The 16,935-nt window shown below is 38.1% G+C and overlaps 1 long non-coding RNA gene across 1 annotated transcript in view; it reads left to right on the forward strand.

Moving 5' to 3' along the window:
• The window catches only part of LOC116471816 (uncharacterized), a 66,182-nt gene extending 49,867 nt beyond the window's left edge, over nucleotides 1-16,315 (forward strand). Inside the window, exons 3-4 of the long non-coding RNA XR_004248881.1 lie at nucleotides 15,405-15,591; nucleotides 16,177-16,315. This is a non-coding gene — a long non-coding RNA (uncharacterized LOC116471816). The remainder of the gene's footprint in view (nucleotides 1-15,404; nucleotides 15,592-16,176) is intronic.
• The last annotated feature ends 620 nt before the right edge of the window (nucleotides 16,316-16,935 follow it).

The following is a 16,935-nucleotide window of genomic DNA, read 5'->3' on the forward strand; positions in this document are numbered from 1 at the left end:
CATTAAACACTACAGTGTGGCCGGGCACGGTGGCTCACACCTGTAATCCCAGCACTCTGGGAGGCCTAGGCGGGCAGATCACAAGGTCAGGAGTTCGAGACCAGCCTGGTCAATAGGGTGAATCCCCATCTCTACTGAAAATACAAAAGTTAGCTGGGTGTAGTGGCGGACACCTGTAGTCCCAGCTACTCGGGAAGCTAAGGCAGGAGAATCGCTTGAACCCAGGAGGTGGAGGTTGCAGTGAGCCATGATCGTGCCACTGCACTCCAGCCTGGTCAACAAAGCGAGACTCTGACTCAAAAAAAAAAAAAAAAAAAAAAAAAAAAAACTACAATTCATTAACTATTAGCTATTAGTTATATGAGTAAAAAGAATATTTTCCACTTTAAAGCTGCTACTTTGCTACATTTTTTACTCAAAATTTCCATGAACTTAAGTTTTGGCAATAGACACACTCCCACTAACATAAATTTGAGTAGTTCTCACTACACCACAACACTAAACTCTTCAGCAAAGGGCACAGAATTTCAGTCAGCTGGAAGAAATAAGCTTTAGTGATCTATTGCAAAGAATGGCGACTATAAAAATTATGCATTGCATATTTCAAAACTGCTAAAAGAATAGCTTTTAAATGTTTTAACAAGAAAAGATAATAAGAATGTTAGGTGATAGATTTGTTAATTAGCTTATTTAATCATTCCACAATGTAAACACATATCAAGGCATCATCTGGTGCTCCATAAATATATAATATATACAATCACTATGTTTCAATTAAAAATAAAATAAAAAATAAGAAAAAAAAGTAAACTGAAAAGGTCTTCCTGGTCTTACTTTACTGGAAAGCAGAGAGAAAAAATGGAAACTATCCCTGTAAGTGGAAAAACCCTTTCGAAAAGTAAACTGCCATTTTCAGCCTCTGGCCTGTGTAGCTTTTAAAAATATTAGGCCATTTGGCAACTATATGCTTAGGTAACTTGAATGAGAAAATGGTAAAAAGAAATATGGTCCTTGGCTCCTAAGCCATACACAATGAGTAGAAGAGGAGTAAATTACTCCTAAGGCTGTGTAAGAGAAGATAATACATGCTCTAATGTGAGAAAGAAAGTGTAATTGATGGGTGAAGGGATAGTACTTGCTTTACCAGGTGTCTTGAAGGGTGAAGAGAACTGGAATACGTGGAAAAGGATGCGTGTGTGGCAGGTAGATACATTCTTGGATGAGAGTGACAGTAGGAACAAAGGCATGGAGGCAAGGTTTTCACAGCAAATAGTGGCCAAGAACTTTGGGAGAAAAAAGTACATGTTGGAAAATAATGAAAAAGAAAGTTGGCAAAGTAGGCCTGGGCTAACATGTATATAAGCCCTGAATAATAAGCTGAAGATTTTTGACCTAATTTTGTATCTGATGAAGAGGCACCGACTAGCAATTTTTGAGGAATGAAGAGATATTGAGAAGGAATCCTGAGTCAAAAGTTCAGGATAGGCAATATATGAAACAGAGCTTTATAGGCACTGTACAGTAATATTTAAGTGATCAGGGTATGTGTGTCACTGAATAGTATTCAGTTATCAAGTTCATTTGAGGACTATATTTATTCCAAGTGTCTATTGCAGTGCAACAAGCTACCCTGAAATTTAGTGTTTTAAAACAAGCATTTTATTATACTTATGGTTTATGTGAGTCAGGAGTTTGAACAGAATACACCAAGAATGGCCTCTCTCCATGATGGCTGGAACCTCAGCTGAGGACAGTCAAATATCTGGGGACTGGAATTATTTGGAGACACGGTCACCAACCTCTGGGCCACAGACTGGTACTGGCTGCTCTCCATCACTTTATTACCGCCTGATCTCCGCCTCCTGTCAGATCGGTGGCGGCGTTAGATTCTCACAGGAGGGTAACCCTATTGTGAACTGTGTGTGCAAGGGATCTGGGCTGCATACTCCTTGTAAGAATCTAATGCTTGATAATCTGTCACTGTCTCCCATCACCCTCAGATGGGGTCATCCAGTTGCTGGAAAACAAACTCAGGGCTCCCACTGATTCTGCATTACGGTGAGTTGTATAATTATTTCATTATATATTACAATGTAATAATAATAGAAATAAAGTACACAATAAATGTATGTGCTTGAATCATCCTGAAACCATCCCCCCACAACCTGGTCCATGGAAAAATTGTCTTTCATGAAACAGGTCCTTGGTGCCATATGTCTGAGACCTGGAATGGAAGGATGGGAAGGCTGGACACAGCTGAGACTCTTGGCTACCTTCATGAGGCCTCTCTATGTAACTTGGGCTTCTCTCAACACAGCTACCTTCAGGTAGTCGAACTTCTTACTTACAACAAGACCAGTGTTCCCGTAAACAAAACAAAACCTGCATGGACTTTTATCACCTGGCTTTGGAAGTCACATGGTGTCGCTCTCACTGTTCAATATTGATTGAAGCAGACAAGCCAATTTAGACTCAAGGGGAAAAGACAAAGACCTCACCCTCAGTGGGATCAATATCATTAAATTTGTGGACACATTTAAAAACCTTCACATGTTTCACTAAGGTCACTGAATATATACAAAGTTTTAGTAAAACATACCCTCATAAACCACATACTTTTTTCATGTGAAAGTCATGGGAATGAATGTAAGGATTTCCTTTGGACTTTAGTTTCTATTTTCGGATTAATTTTTCCCCAATATCCTTCTAGAGGTGAAGAAAAAAATATATTTGCCTGCAAAATCAAGTATCCTTATTCTTAAAGATGCATGTAATAATTTCATTTTGGAGTAATAGTGCATTTCATAGTGGTTGAGAAGGTAATAGCTAACACTCTTAAGTAATGACTTGTTCAAAATAGTGTATCAATGATTTATATTGATTACAGATTGAAAGCTCACATCTTTAAAATGTACATACCCTTACTATCTGTTTTAGAAATAAGCAGAGTGATGAAGCTGGGAGATGTACCCCTGCAAAAAAAAAAGAAAAAAAAAAGAAATGAAATGAAAGAAAGAAATAGGAGAGGAAGTTGGGACACCTATGTCCTAGATATTAAACCAGGTGATCCTCCAGTTGTTGGATCTGAAACTGAGGTAGAGAACACCTTTCCTTTCGGCTGCTTTGTGTTTATTATTAGGGCTGGGTTTGGAGTGATAAAATTGATCTTAAAGAAAATGTATTTCTATGAGTATAATGATTCTCTGTGCAAAAATGTTGATCCTAGACCAATGGCCTTCAAACTTTTCTGGATTTTAAATAAAAATTAATGGTAAAAATAAAATAGAGCAAGCAGAAGAATGCTTAATAGGATACAAACAAAAGCTGCTTTCTTCTTTCCTATTACCTGCTCTGACCCAAAATGTCCAAGCTTTCTCAGTAATTTTCAAGGTGTTCACAAATAGTCTCATTAAAAACGCTCAGTTCATATCATTATTTCATGGTGTTAATATCTCATCCAATTTAAACCTTCTCCACACTAGGTTGGGCCCAACCGAAATCGGGGTGAGTTTGCTGTGAGAATAGGAATGAGAATGAGGACCTGGGGGAGGCAAGGAGAGGGAGGTACACAGTTACCTTTTCTACCCTTTCCCCAACTTCCTCTTCCCATCTTAGCCTACTCACCGTGCTGCCTTTTGGTGCTCCAGGAATGGGCAGAAGAGCAAAGGGAAATTCAAGTGAAGAAGCTCTTGAATAAGAGAGTTGTAGCTTTTATTAGTGCTCTCTGGGTGAACTGTAATTCTCTTTTTTCTTTTTCTTTTTCTTTTTTTTTTTTGACATGGAGTTTCGCGCTTGTTGCCCAGGGTGGAGTGCAATGGCGTGATCTCGGCTCACCACACCCTCCACCTCCTGGGTTCAAGCAATTCTCCTGCCTCAGCCTCCCAAGTAGCTGGGATTACAGGCATGTACCACCATACTTGGCTAATTTTTTTTTTTTTTTGTATGTTTAGTAGAGACTGAGTTTCTCCATGTTGGTCAGGCTGATCTTGAACTCCCGACCTCAGGTGATCCGCCCGCCTCGGCCTCCCAAAGTCCTGGGATTACAGGCGTGAGCCACCGCACTGTACCTGAACTGTGATTCTACATTACTGTTCTTTTGTCTTTTGAGCACTTTTGCAGGTTTCCCGGAGCTTCCTCCCGCTAGTGCTCTGTGAATGCAGTTTGCTGATACAGGCAGTGCTCTCTTGGGCTGTCTATTTAAACTTTCCTCAGTGTCTGCTGTCCTGTCTTCTTCACCTTACATGAAGCCCATGTGGATAAAGTCTAACTCAAAGCTCCCCAAACAAAAGCCAGAGGGAAGGAAAAACTCACATCTGGGCTGTCATGGTGGGAATGTGACTCATTCCTAATCCGGGGACGCTCTCTTCACTCTGCTATCAAAGGCCACTCTTGCCAGCTTCACCTTTATAGAATTTTTTTGACTTCAGCTTCTATGTTTCTTAAACTTTCTTTTCTTTTTTTGAGTCGGAGTCTTGCTCTGTCGCCCAGGCTGGAGTGCAGTGGCGCGATCGCGGCTCCCTGCAAGCTCCGCCTCCCGGGTTCACGCCATTCTCCTGCCTCAGCCTCCCAAGTAGCTGGGACTACAGGCACCCGCCACCATGCCCAGCTAATTTTTTTATTTTTTTTGTATTTTTAGTAGAGACGGGGTTTCATTGTGTTAGCCAGGATATTTTCAATCTCCTGACCTCCTGATCTGCCCGCCTCGGCCTCCCAAAGTGCTGGGATTACAGGCGTAAGCCACTGCGCCTGGCCCTTTTAAACTTTCTTAAAAGAGATGCCTAGAAGCCATCGAGTGTGTTTCTTTGAAATCCTTCTCGTTGATTGGAGAACACGAAGGAAGGCAGGGAAGACACCAGTCTTTCAATATTTCTATCCTTAAAGAAATCCTCTCTATAATCTCACTAAGTGGATTTCCCAACTCCCCGTCATATATTCCTCACCTGGGTAATGAGCCAATGGTTACTAGTCAGGTTTCACTATCTCTTGGCCTTGTCTACAAACATATCTGATCTGGAATCTACTTTTTCAGCTTTTTGAGTCTAGGCCTAAAAACGTTTGAGACTGCACTTAATATTCTGATATATTTACTTACATATTCACTAATGTGTTAGCTATTATAATTCTGTTTTAACTTATTTGCTATGAGAGCTTTCCTGATGATTCATCGAATACATTCTATGTGTAGCAATAGCTCTTCAGCCTTATTCTACAATCTCTCTCTCTCTCTCTCTCTCCCCCCCAATTCTAATTAGATAACCTGCTTCATCAGTTATTATCCTTGCAGTTTTATTCTCCCACACACAGCTCTTATTTTTCTTCCTTCACATACTAGGTTAAGAGCTTTTGTTGTTAGCTTCCTTTTTTGGATATGTTTTTTCTTTAGTAGCTCCTTCAGTTGTTCTTCTTACATCCATTATTGAAATGCTATCCAGAAAATTCATATTTAAGCTAAGAAAGGTTGGAAAAAAATCTGTATTTTATTTATTCAATAGTGTAACAAAAATGGCTTAATTTACTCTAACACATATTTCTTCGAAATTTCAGCATTACCTTCTCTGTGCCTGACAACACTATTTACAAACAAAATAATGCATTTTAGGCCAGGCGCAGTAGCTCAAGCCTGTAATCCCAGCACTTTGGGAGGCTGAGGCGGGTGGATCACCTGAGGTCAGGAGTTTGAGACCAGCCTGGCTAACATGGCGAAACCCCACCTCAACTAAAAATACAAAAATGAGCTGGGCGTGGTGGTGGGCACCTGTAATCCCAGCTACTCGGGAGGCTGAGGCAGGAGAATCGCTTGACCCTGGAGGCAGAGGTTGCAGTGAGCCGAGATTGCAACACTGCACTCCAGCCTGGGTGACAGAGCAAGACTCCGTCTAAAAAAAAATAATAATCATAAAACATTTTTAGTTTGTCACCAAATCATTTGCCTCACATTATCTCAGTCATTTTTACTATGACAGAAATAATTAATGTTCCCTCAGAAGGAAGTATTTTTGTCTTTCACAAGTAAAAGACTTCAAGAAAGTATCTGAATGATTGTTAAAAATACCTCGCTGGCTTGGTGTGGTGGCTCACGCCTGTAATCCCAGCACTTTGGGAGGCCAAGGTGGGTGAATCACGAGGTCAGGAGTTCAAGACCAGCCTGGCCAGCATGGTGAAATCCCATCTCTATTAAAAATATATATAAAAAAAATTAGCTGGGCATGGTGGCGCACACCTGTAGTCTCAGCTACTTGGGAGGCTGCGGCAGGAGAATTGCTTGAACCTGGCAGGCAGAGATTGCAATGAGCCGAGATTGTGCCATTGCACTCTGGCCTGAATGACAGCACTTTAGGAGGCCGAGGCGGGTGGATCACGAGATCAGGAGATTCAGGCCATCCTGGCTAACATGGTGAAACCCTGTTTCTACTAAAAATACAAAAAATTAGCCAGGCATGGTGGCGGGTGCCTGTAGTCCCAGATACTTGGGAGGCTTAGGCAGGAGAATGGCATGAACCCGGGAGCTTGCAGTGAGCTGAGATCGTGCCACTGCACTCCACCTGGGTGACAGAGCGAGACTCCGTCTTTTAAAAAAAAAAAAAAAAAAAAAACCCTTGCTAATTGTGATGGCTTTATTTTGGTATTATTACTCATATCTCCAGGCAAAATAAACACGTAAAGGAAATTTCATCTGTATTTCAAATGATCTCTTTCACCAATTCTTATTAAATCTGAAAAGATGGTATTTAACCTAGTATTGTGGTTAATAACACTTTTATACTTAAAGAAGAACAGACGAAGTGTCAGATTGACCATTCTCTTGTTTTCCAACGGGGCTTTCATAATTAATTTTATCTTGAGTTTAAGGATATATATAATAATATTTTGTAAACCACATCACCAGTTTAGGGAGGTTGGTTTGTTTAAACTTTAGACCGTTATCTATATAAACCCACCTAGCATAGTTCATATAAACTTCTATGTTTCCATACGCTAAAAATGAGGGGAAAAAATGAAGGTGTCACTTGACCTCTCTGTCCTGTGAAACTCCCACACTTCCTTCAGGGTCACTTCATAGCACATCTCACATAATGGTCTGCCATGTGGACCCTATGAGGGACCAGAGTCATTGCATATCTTCAATATCAGTAAAGCCTTTTTCCTTATTTTTGGGATTATATTCTTTTATATTTTCTTTGTGCTCACCACACATTTGTGCATTGCCCGATGTACACACATCCCACATTTAAGGGTTCTGTTCTGGACCAAACTGCATCCAGAGATGGGGAATTCACCTCCAAAGAAAAGAATTATTCTAACAAATTTGAAAGCTCTAACTGCTACTAATTCCATCCTCATATTAATCCAAAATCTATTTACTCTTTTGTTCTTTGAGATGGAGTCTTGCTCTGTCTTGCTCTGTTGCCAGGCTGGCGTGCAGTGGTGGAATCTCGGCTCACTGCAACCTCTGCCTCCTGGGTTCAAGCAATTCTCTTGCCTTAGACTACTGAGTAGCTGGGACTACAAGCGTGAGCCACCACGCCCAGCTAATTTTTGTATTTTTAGTAGAGATGGGGTTTCACCACGTTGGCCAGGATTGTCTCGATCTCTTGACCTCATGATCCACCCACCTCAGCCTCCCAAAGTGCTGGGATTACAGGCGTGAGCCACCACGCCCGGCCTATTTATTCAATTATTCACCCGCTGGTCCTAGGTTAGCCAAAGATGGTAGACAAGGAAGAAGAGCCCCTTAAAAATTTGATTTTTCATTTTCTAATGCAGATCATTTGGGTTGCCAAATGATTTATATGGTCAACACAATTGTAAACCTCAATGAAACAGAGACTGGTTTCAACTATTTCCTAAATCATGGTCTAATTAGACAAATAGAGTTCAAATACTATGCTACTATCAAATCACAATTTGTTGACAAAATCTTTTGCATCACCAAATTTACCAGTAGAGAAATTTCATAATTCTCCAGGGCATTTCTCCTGAACTGACTCACAGATATTCTGAAACTTACATCTCTTTAGCTCTTTTGACTGAGTTGGAAAGAACTCACTTCTTCCCTGTACAGACAGTGCTTATACTAAACATTCCTTATTTCCATGACATGGATTGATGCTGTCTTTGAGGTAAAAGTTTGCTCTTGTTCCATTTTAAGTTAAACTGAGATCAGGGAAGAGAATCGGTTGGAGAATTCCGTTATGAATACCAGGTAAAAGGAAACACCTCAACCTATATCATCTAAAAAACTCCCCAAACTGGCCATCATGTAATAACAGAAACAACCCGTGAAAAGCTTGCTACTGCTGGTGGAGTGATTTTAGCCTCTGAACAATACATATGAGAACGGTGAAAAGTGCGTAGTGAAAAACCCCACACATTCAGCAAATGTGATCCTAGAGTTAGCATTGTTAGTGATTTTCTCCGTATTAAGAGTTTGTTTGGGTCTGATAGACTTTTCAAAGCACAAAATATTTCTTGTTAATTTTGTCTTTTCTTTCTTAAAGAGTTTGTTTGGGTCTGATAGACTTTTCAAAGCACAAAATATTTCTCGTTAATTTTGTCTTTTCTTTCTTAAAGATAAATTCTCAGCACACTGGATTCTCGTTGAGTGGCCTGAGAGTGAAATCCCCAGTAGGTTTTCAGTAGCCATTTTAAAAACAGGGTCTGTTTGCATGTTAGCAGCAAGGCCACATAAATGTTATGATTATACATCTTTTACACCTCACATAAAATTAGAATGACCTTATAAAATTCTCCAAGACTGGACAGTTTTAAGAGAGAACCGGTACAGTAATAACAAGAAGGTAGGAAAAGAGGCATAAACTCGAACTGTCCTGGGCAGACCTGGAGGTGTGCTCTTCCCATGTAAAGTGTGTGACAGCCAGCAACACACAGCCAGTGGGTCCCAGGCTTTCTACAAAGTGTTTCCTCCAATTATCTGTGCATCACAGTCCCCTGGACTGCTTGTTAAATTACCCAGGCCTCACTTCCTAGATGGTTAGTTTATCCACATTTTCAAGTTTCTGTCTGATTTTGATCACAACATTATTCAACTCAAAAGTCGTGTAGGCTACTTCCTCTGAAATTCTTCTACACTTGTGGCACACAATGGACTTGTCCATATGCATATTTAACCTATTCACCCTTTATATATATTGAAATTTAAGATGCATATTTTCACATTTTAACATCTTGAAAATCCAGATATATCTTACAATTGATGACATCTTAAAATCAGAACATAATTTTCAGTGCCCATGGCTTCAGGTACTTGGTTTGTTGTTCCTGGAGGCCTGACTGGACAATTGTAGACCATCAATTGTTGATGTTTAAGTCAATCAACAGTTTGAGAATCATATGAGGAAAGAATATGATACCTAGTTGTTATCTGATGATTTTTTATTGACACCTTCAGATACAAGTAAGAAAACAGAAGCATCAAATTTTGCATAATGGGTGTCAGCAAGTTTGAGAAAAATTTCCTGGAGGCAATACTGCTGTGTTTTTACAAAATATTTCAGTATGTGTCAATTCAATGGCACAGCATTTTCTGTGGAAAAAAACTCAGGCATTGATGTCTGAGAATTGTGGAATGATTCAGAACAACTGGACAAAGGATGAAGAAGTTTTAAGAATATCTTAACACAATTATTTACCTTAATCTTTCCTTTTTATGTGCAAGAATGTTAGGATAAATATCTAAGTCTAAAAGAGCTCTTTCAATTAAAAATAAGTTTGAAGTGACAAAAAGTATATGCTTTTGGTTATTTGGCAGATTTTAAAACATTTTCTAGTAGTTCATTAAAATATTCTGTTATAATTAACAATGTCTAAGACTTGATGACACATGGTGCGTAACTACTCAAAAAAAAAAAAAGTTAAATTCTTTGGCAATTTTGCTTGCTATTCCATTCTGTCAACATGTGCCCTAGAATGAATATATAACAAGGAACACTGATATCAGTTAATTTCAATTCCTCTGCACTGCTCGTAATAGAACATCTCCCCACAAAGTACGTGAATTCAGTGTTAAATAATTTTTAAAACATGTTCCTTTAAAATGAGCAAAGTAATTATCTGAAGCTCTAGCTAGAGTGTTCTATGTTAGAAAAAAATTAGCTGGATGATTCAATGAATTTTTAAGGGCAGTTTTGAGTCTGCACAATAACTAGAACAAGCCAGTGCCTGTTTAAGATGATCTCCTCAGCACAACCATACAACCACAAGCACACAAAAGAAATAACAGCACTCCCTGTCAGATTTAGTAGGATGTTTGCAAAGTTGTTAACTACCGAAAGCATCCAGGAAGAAACGATCTGGGCCTGCATAGGTAGTAGGAGTTTTGAACTGTGCCCCCCTCTTCCACAACTTTTCTTTCTAGTTGTGTTTCTTTTCAGCCTGTACAGGGAAGCCCAGCTGCCAACAGACAGCAGGCTGAACAGTAGCCAGCTGCTTTATAACTGTGTTAGCCAGAAGCCCTCATGAGAAATATTTTTCCTGGAAAATAAATTATAACATGTCTAAGTGGTGCCTGACAAAGCTAAACAGGAGGCATGCTGCTCTATTGCAAATTCATCTGCAGTCTCTGGGTAGAGAGACAAATAAAAGCACTTCATCAAAATCAGTCACAGAAACCCAGGAATACCCATAGGAGACCACTAAACTCTAAATACCAATCAATTTCTCCAACTTTTTTTGTCAAACTTGCGAGTCCTTTTAAGCAGTGTCCTCTTGAACTGCCAGGCAGCAGCTGGCTGGTATGGAGGGAGATCAGAAGGAGTCCAGTTTGGGGGCCTTCTATGACACAGCGGTTTATCTAGCTGAGGACACTTACTGCTGAAGGGCTTATTTGGCCTTAGAGCATCAATTAAGGTTAAAGCTAAAAGCCTGCTCTTACTTCTTTATATTCATAATGTCTCTGCTTAAAGAAGTTTACCTAAATATACCAGGAAACAATATAAATAGTGTATTAGGAAGCTACCCCTCTCTGACCACAAGTAAAAAACTGCAGCTCTGAAAGTAACTCAGTACATAGCCTTTACTTAGTGTTAGATCATTTAAAAAATATTTAACTGAACATGTAATTCAAATTTAACTGAACATGGCATCTGCGCTTAGTGTTTGATATTTGATTATTTGCTCGTCCCTGACAACCACAACCACAATTTCATTGGGGCAAGGTATTAATGCTAATATCTTAGCTAATCCATATTGACCTTGGTATAATTACTATTTATGATGCACCTATTCTTTTTTTTTTAAACAATGTCTCGCTTTTTCGCCCAGGCTGGAGTGCAATGGCGCAATCTCCACTCACTGCAACCTCCGCCTTGCGGGTTCAGGCGATTCTGCCTCAGCCTCCCGAGTAGCTGGGATCACAGGCACGTGCCACCAAGCCCGGCTAATTTTTCTATTTTTAGTAGAGATGGGGTTTCGTCATGTTGGCCAAGCTGGTCTCAAATTCCTGACCTCAGGTGATCCATCTGCCTCGGCCTCCCAAAGTGCTGAGATTTAATATTGCAGAGATGCATGATAATCTCCACCCTTGGAGAATTCATGATTTTATTCAGGAATCTGATAGTCATAAAGGATGGCTTTGCTCCAGGCTATACAATTGACTAGTTGTGTAACTGTGGGAAAGTCACTTAGCTCTTATTATTAAGGTGGGTTTGGCATGAGAGTTACATATAAAGAAAGTCATTATGGTCAATACACTGGAAGAGTAAAAGAATGGAAGAAGGAAAGACAAACTTGGAACCATCGAAATATAAGAAGCGCGAGTCAAGGTGAGATTAAGGATGGAGAAAGATGGGTGGATTTATTATGTTTTTTTGAGAAAGACTGAAATGTTCTTCTAATACCTCACTTGCCAGGCTAGGGATGTCCTACTAAATTTACACTGATTCTGTGGAGTTAGTGAGGTTATCAGCTGAGGGACTGAAATATATACAGCTCTTTTGTAGCTAGGTGTGTGACCTTCAAATATCATTTAATCTCGCCAGAGACTGGTGTTCTTTATAACGAAACAGAGGTAATATTCCCGTGACCCACCTCTCTCTTAAGAATATACAAATAAGGCCAGGCACAGTGGGTCACGCCTGTAAATCCCAGCACTTTGGGAGGCCAAGGCAGGCAGATCCTTGAGGTCAGGACTTCAAGACCAGCCTGGCCAATATGGTGAAACCCCATCTCTTTTAAAAAATACAAAAATTAGCTGGACAGGGTGGTGGGTGACTGTAATCTGAGCTACTTGGGAGGCTGAGGCAGGAGACTCACTTGAACCCAGGACGTGGAGGTTGCAGTAAGCTAAAATTGTGCCACTGCACTCCAGCCTGGGCAACAGAGTGAGACGCCATCTCAAAAAAAAAAAAAAAAAAAAAAAAAAAAAAAGAATATAATTGCTGTAAAAATGGTTGGAAAGAAAAATTGCTATTTTGGATGTACAAGGCAATGTCATTATTTGCTAAAAGGTTTTAGGTACTAAGGATTCAGGTAAATGGTCCACTCAGCATTTACATATTTTCCTCTAATAAATAAATGCATGCATAATTAATAGAAAATTAGAGACACTAAATTAGAAGAGCTAGAAAAATGTGACTATTTTCTTAAATGCATCACATTCAAATTAGAGAAATCTAAGGCCCAATATCACAAGGTCAAAGTAATCTTACTCAAGCCTGACTTCAAATTGTCTTAATTTACAAAATAGGTTCATCCATGAGAACCTTTCCAAATAAGGCAATGCTAGAGAAATATCTAGGAAATTGGATATAGTGTTTACATGTTGATAAACTAATTTTGCCTGGATTGTAATGGATTTATTCATTTTTCTTCATAGCAAATAAAAAGTAAAAATGTTTTATACTATAAAGTAATGTGGGTGATAAAGGACAAAATATATGTTCTTAACATGTAATGTGAACCACTTCGCATGGGCAACATGAAATAGACTGAGAGGTTCTTGTTATATGAGCATAATTAATTAACAACAATAAAAAATAACAAAAGTTATTTCAAGCAGTGAGAAAACATTTTGATTCCAGTTTCATCTTGATAAATAAAGCATTAAGTCATGAAAAAGTTGCTTTTTCCTTAGATATAAGTTAAAGAGGAAATTGTAGTCTGGTTTTCAGGAAAATGTCTCAATTGCAGATTTCTTAATTAAATGGTTTATTTCTTAGAAAGTAAAAGTTTATAAACTCCATCAGTTATTTAACATGTATTTTATGACTCACATAGCTGTCTCATTTTAAAAATTCATCTATTCCTGGTAAGATCAATAGTATGCGTCTCTAATATATCTTACTTTGAAAGAGCTCGTAGTTAAAACTGACTTAAAAGTAGGAAGCTCACTGAAAGTTTTATGATTAAAACAAAGTTTAAGGAAGCTATTGAAAACACGCTTCATAGATGGTGGTTCCATGGGTAATCCTCAAACCCACATATTCTTTTCCTTCATGAAATTCATTTGTATGAGTAGAAAAATATACTATTGTAAAAGCCCTGGAACTCTAGAAGAATTTCCTGAGAATTATGGCACAGAATGGGTTTAACATAGCCAGTTGCTTTATGTTAATAAAACTCATTTGTTTCATAGATACAGGAATGTTTCCCACTACCTAAATTAAAAAAGCATGGTTTAGATTGAGAAGGATTGAGACCAGCAAATGGAAAGTCATTAGTAACCCTATAGCATCCTCCAAATCTCCGGTGTTTGCTGTCTCTGCTTTTTATTGTTATATCACCATAGAGTGGGTTTCTCTTTTTTGTTTTCTGTTGGGTTTGGTTTTGCTTTGTTTCTTATTTTTGTTTTTCCCTAATGAGCTTGATTGCTTGTTCAGCGCAGGAATTTTGCTGCTTTTAGCGCCATCAGCCAACTGAATTAAACCCCAATGACCTAACTCAAAAATATCTGAAAAGGAAACTTGGTTACTCCAGTATGGGTTAAGTATCAGTTGCACGTAATTGGTTTTGGCCAGGTAGGTGAGCTTATGTAGTCCAAACCTGTGAATGTAAATGAGAAGAGGGGAAATTTCTTAAAAGCCATCATTGGGCTGGACAGGTGTCGTAGAGGTTTTGTACTGCATTGTTAATTCACCAAAGCTTATTGTCATGGGATGTCAATATTAAATTGCTGGTGGCTCAGAGTCAGGGCTATTTCCTGGTCTGTTTTAACTTCTCTGTGTTAAGTGCGTTATGCATATGAAAATGTGCACTTCAAAGCATGAAAGGCAGTCTTCCCATTTGGGACCACATTTGAAATGTAGCCAGTCAACAATCAACTAACGTTTGTTCTTATACATTGACTATGGTTCATATCTGGAGATAATAATCAAATACAGCATTTCAATTAGCAGAATAAGCAGGATGAATTTGACTCCTAAATAATTGCAGCGCATCTCTAAATAAGAAATTCTGTAGAGAAAGATTGTGTGAGGAAGAAGGGAGAATCTTTAATTTTTGTTATAGTACATATTTCAAAATGCTTGAGTATAAAGAAATTTAATTCAGTTCTAAATATTTGTAAATCATTTCCCAAGTCCATAATATCCATTATAGTTATAGCTAACATTTAGTGAAATTACACCTGTACATGAAGTAAGGTGCTTCCTTTTTCATGTATTATTTCATGACATTCTGAGGTAGGTTCATTATACTTGTGTTTAATCAGAGCATTACAAAGTTGCCTGTGAAAGGCCATGAAACTAGGGGATAGAAAAGCAAAATACTAGCCTAATTTTATCTGAGACCAGAGTTCATGGTGTTTTGCTTTTGTTTTAACTACTTACTGATATTAAAAATAATTAGATACAGAGTTATATCCAATTTTTTTCTCATTAGATTCTTTCTGTTAATTATTTCTAACATAGTATTTAATTTCTAACATTTTGTCATATGTCAAAAAATTATTCAAATAGCTTTTACTCATTTTTTTGCAACTGTGTTTTTCCTATGAACCCAAATCTTATCATAACTAAAGATTATGTACATCAAGATTTGTGGAATTGATGGTGAATTTAAAATTATGAAACTAGAGGTATAAACACTAGTAAAATGTCTCCTCTCACATAGAAATGTAAAAGAAAAATGTTTTTAAAATTAGAGATGTGAAGATAGAGAAACAAATTATAAGATATTTTTACAGGGCTGGGCACAGTGGCTCATGCCGGTAATCCTAGCACTTTGGGAGGCTGAGGCAGGAGGATCTCTTGAGCCCAGGAGTTCAAGATCAGCCTGGAAACATAGCAAGACCCTGTCTCAATAAAATAAAATAAAATACTTTTACAGAATGCCTTTCATCTCCATGTATGTATGTGTAAGTGTCTTTCTCTATACCTTATAAATTATAGTTGACATGGTTAATACCTAAAGCTCAGTCACCTTATCAGTTTCTGTTTCTGGTCTTTAAGATTTGTTCCTTTCTCCACCATGCTTCACTATGTGTCACCAAACTTAATTCAGCATCAGTGCTCTCAAATACTCCATCCTACAAGTAGAGAAACCACTGAATTCAGATATCCTCCACCCAAATGGTAGTGAAGATTAGAGAAAGTGATGCCCATGCATAGTGGAGAAGTGGATTGCAGCTATACCAAGGTATACTAAAAAAAAAAAAATGCATAATGTATGTAAGCCTGGGCTAGTGGGGCATCAGTTATAGAGCCTCCTTTGAGAATTTTGCAGCTTAGTGAGGAGTTTACATGATTATTTATTTATTTATTTTTTTAGACGGAGTCTCACTCTGTCGCCCAGGCTGGAGTGCAGTGGTGTGATCTCGGCTCACTGCAACCTCTGCCTCCCAGGATCAAGCCATTCTCCTGCCTCAGCCTCCTGAGTAGCTGGGATTACAGGTGCACACGACCACGCCCAGCTAATTTTTGTATTTTTAGTAGAGTTGGGTTTTCACCATGTTGGCCAGGCTGGTCTTGAACTCCTGACCTCAGCTAATCCACCCACCTCGCCCTCCCAAAGTGCTGGGATTACAGGCATGAGCCACCTTGCCCGGCCTTAAATGATTTTTGAGGAACAAATTACTGAGACACTTAAAAAGAAATGAAATTAAAGTTGATAACATTACTTCAGAAAAAGCATGTTCTTTAAGTGGTATAAACTGTTTACTTACAAAGAATGTAAAATACAAATGTTTGTTTTTGATATTTTATATGGATTTCTATTATGCAGGAGCACAGTAAACTAAGATGTAAAACACCTTATTCAACAACAAGGATGCTGACTCAAAAGCAAAAGTTGAAGCACATTATGAATGAATGTCAAAAGGGAAAAATCTGAAGCTAACATAAAAGAGTGCGACTATGTCAAATTGGATAAGGAATAGTCTTTTATAGCCAATTAATGAATATTTAAAGGACATCAACCTCATCTCTTTGAAACACATATGAACATAGTTGAGCCAGAGGGTGACATGATGTATGTGTTTAATCCAGAGGTATTTTTGTTAAAATTTTTCAACAGTTTAAATCGCATCTATTTAGTGATTCATATAATTGCTAAATTATGATCTAACCAAATAACCAGAAGTAACTTTTATGTCATCTATTACGTAATCACAATTGGCCAGATTATTCCAAACTCACGAGTTTATGAATGATGACTGTAAAAGAATTTGAACTGGTCAATTATAAAAAACAATGCATCCCTTAGTTAGTATTTATTGTAATAAAATTCATCACTCCAGAAAGTTTGCCTTAAGCAACAATGTTTTCAAAACATCTTTTATGACATTTCACTTCCTGAATATGCTTATATTATAAACTTTTGAATAAGTGATTGAAAAAAATTTAGGACAATATGATGCAATATAATTTTTAGCTCCATGGTAATAATTTTCAAATTGGAGATAGAAGTGATAAGCTTATTTAATAAAGACTTGAATATGTATATTCTTCTACATGTCTGTAAAGATGATTCATGAACAACTTA

Source organism: Hylobates moloch, unplaced genomic scaffold (genome assembly GCF_009828535.3).
Source record: "Hylobates moloch isolate HMO894 unplaced genomic scaffold, HMol_V3 SCAFFOLD_6, whole genome shotgun sequence".
Taxonomy (NCBI): domain Eukaryota; kingdom Metazoa; phylum Chordata; class Mammalia; order Primates; family Hylobatidae; genus Hylobates; species Hylobates moloch.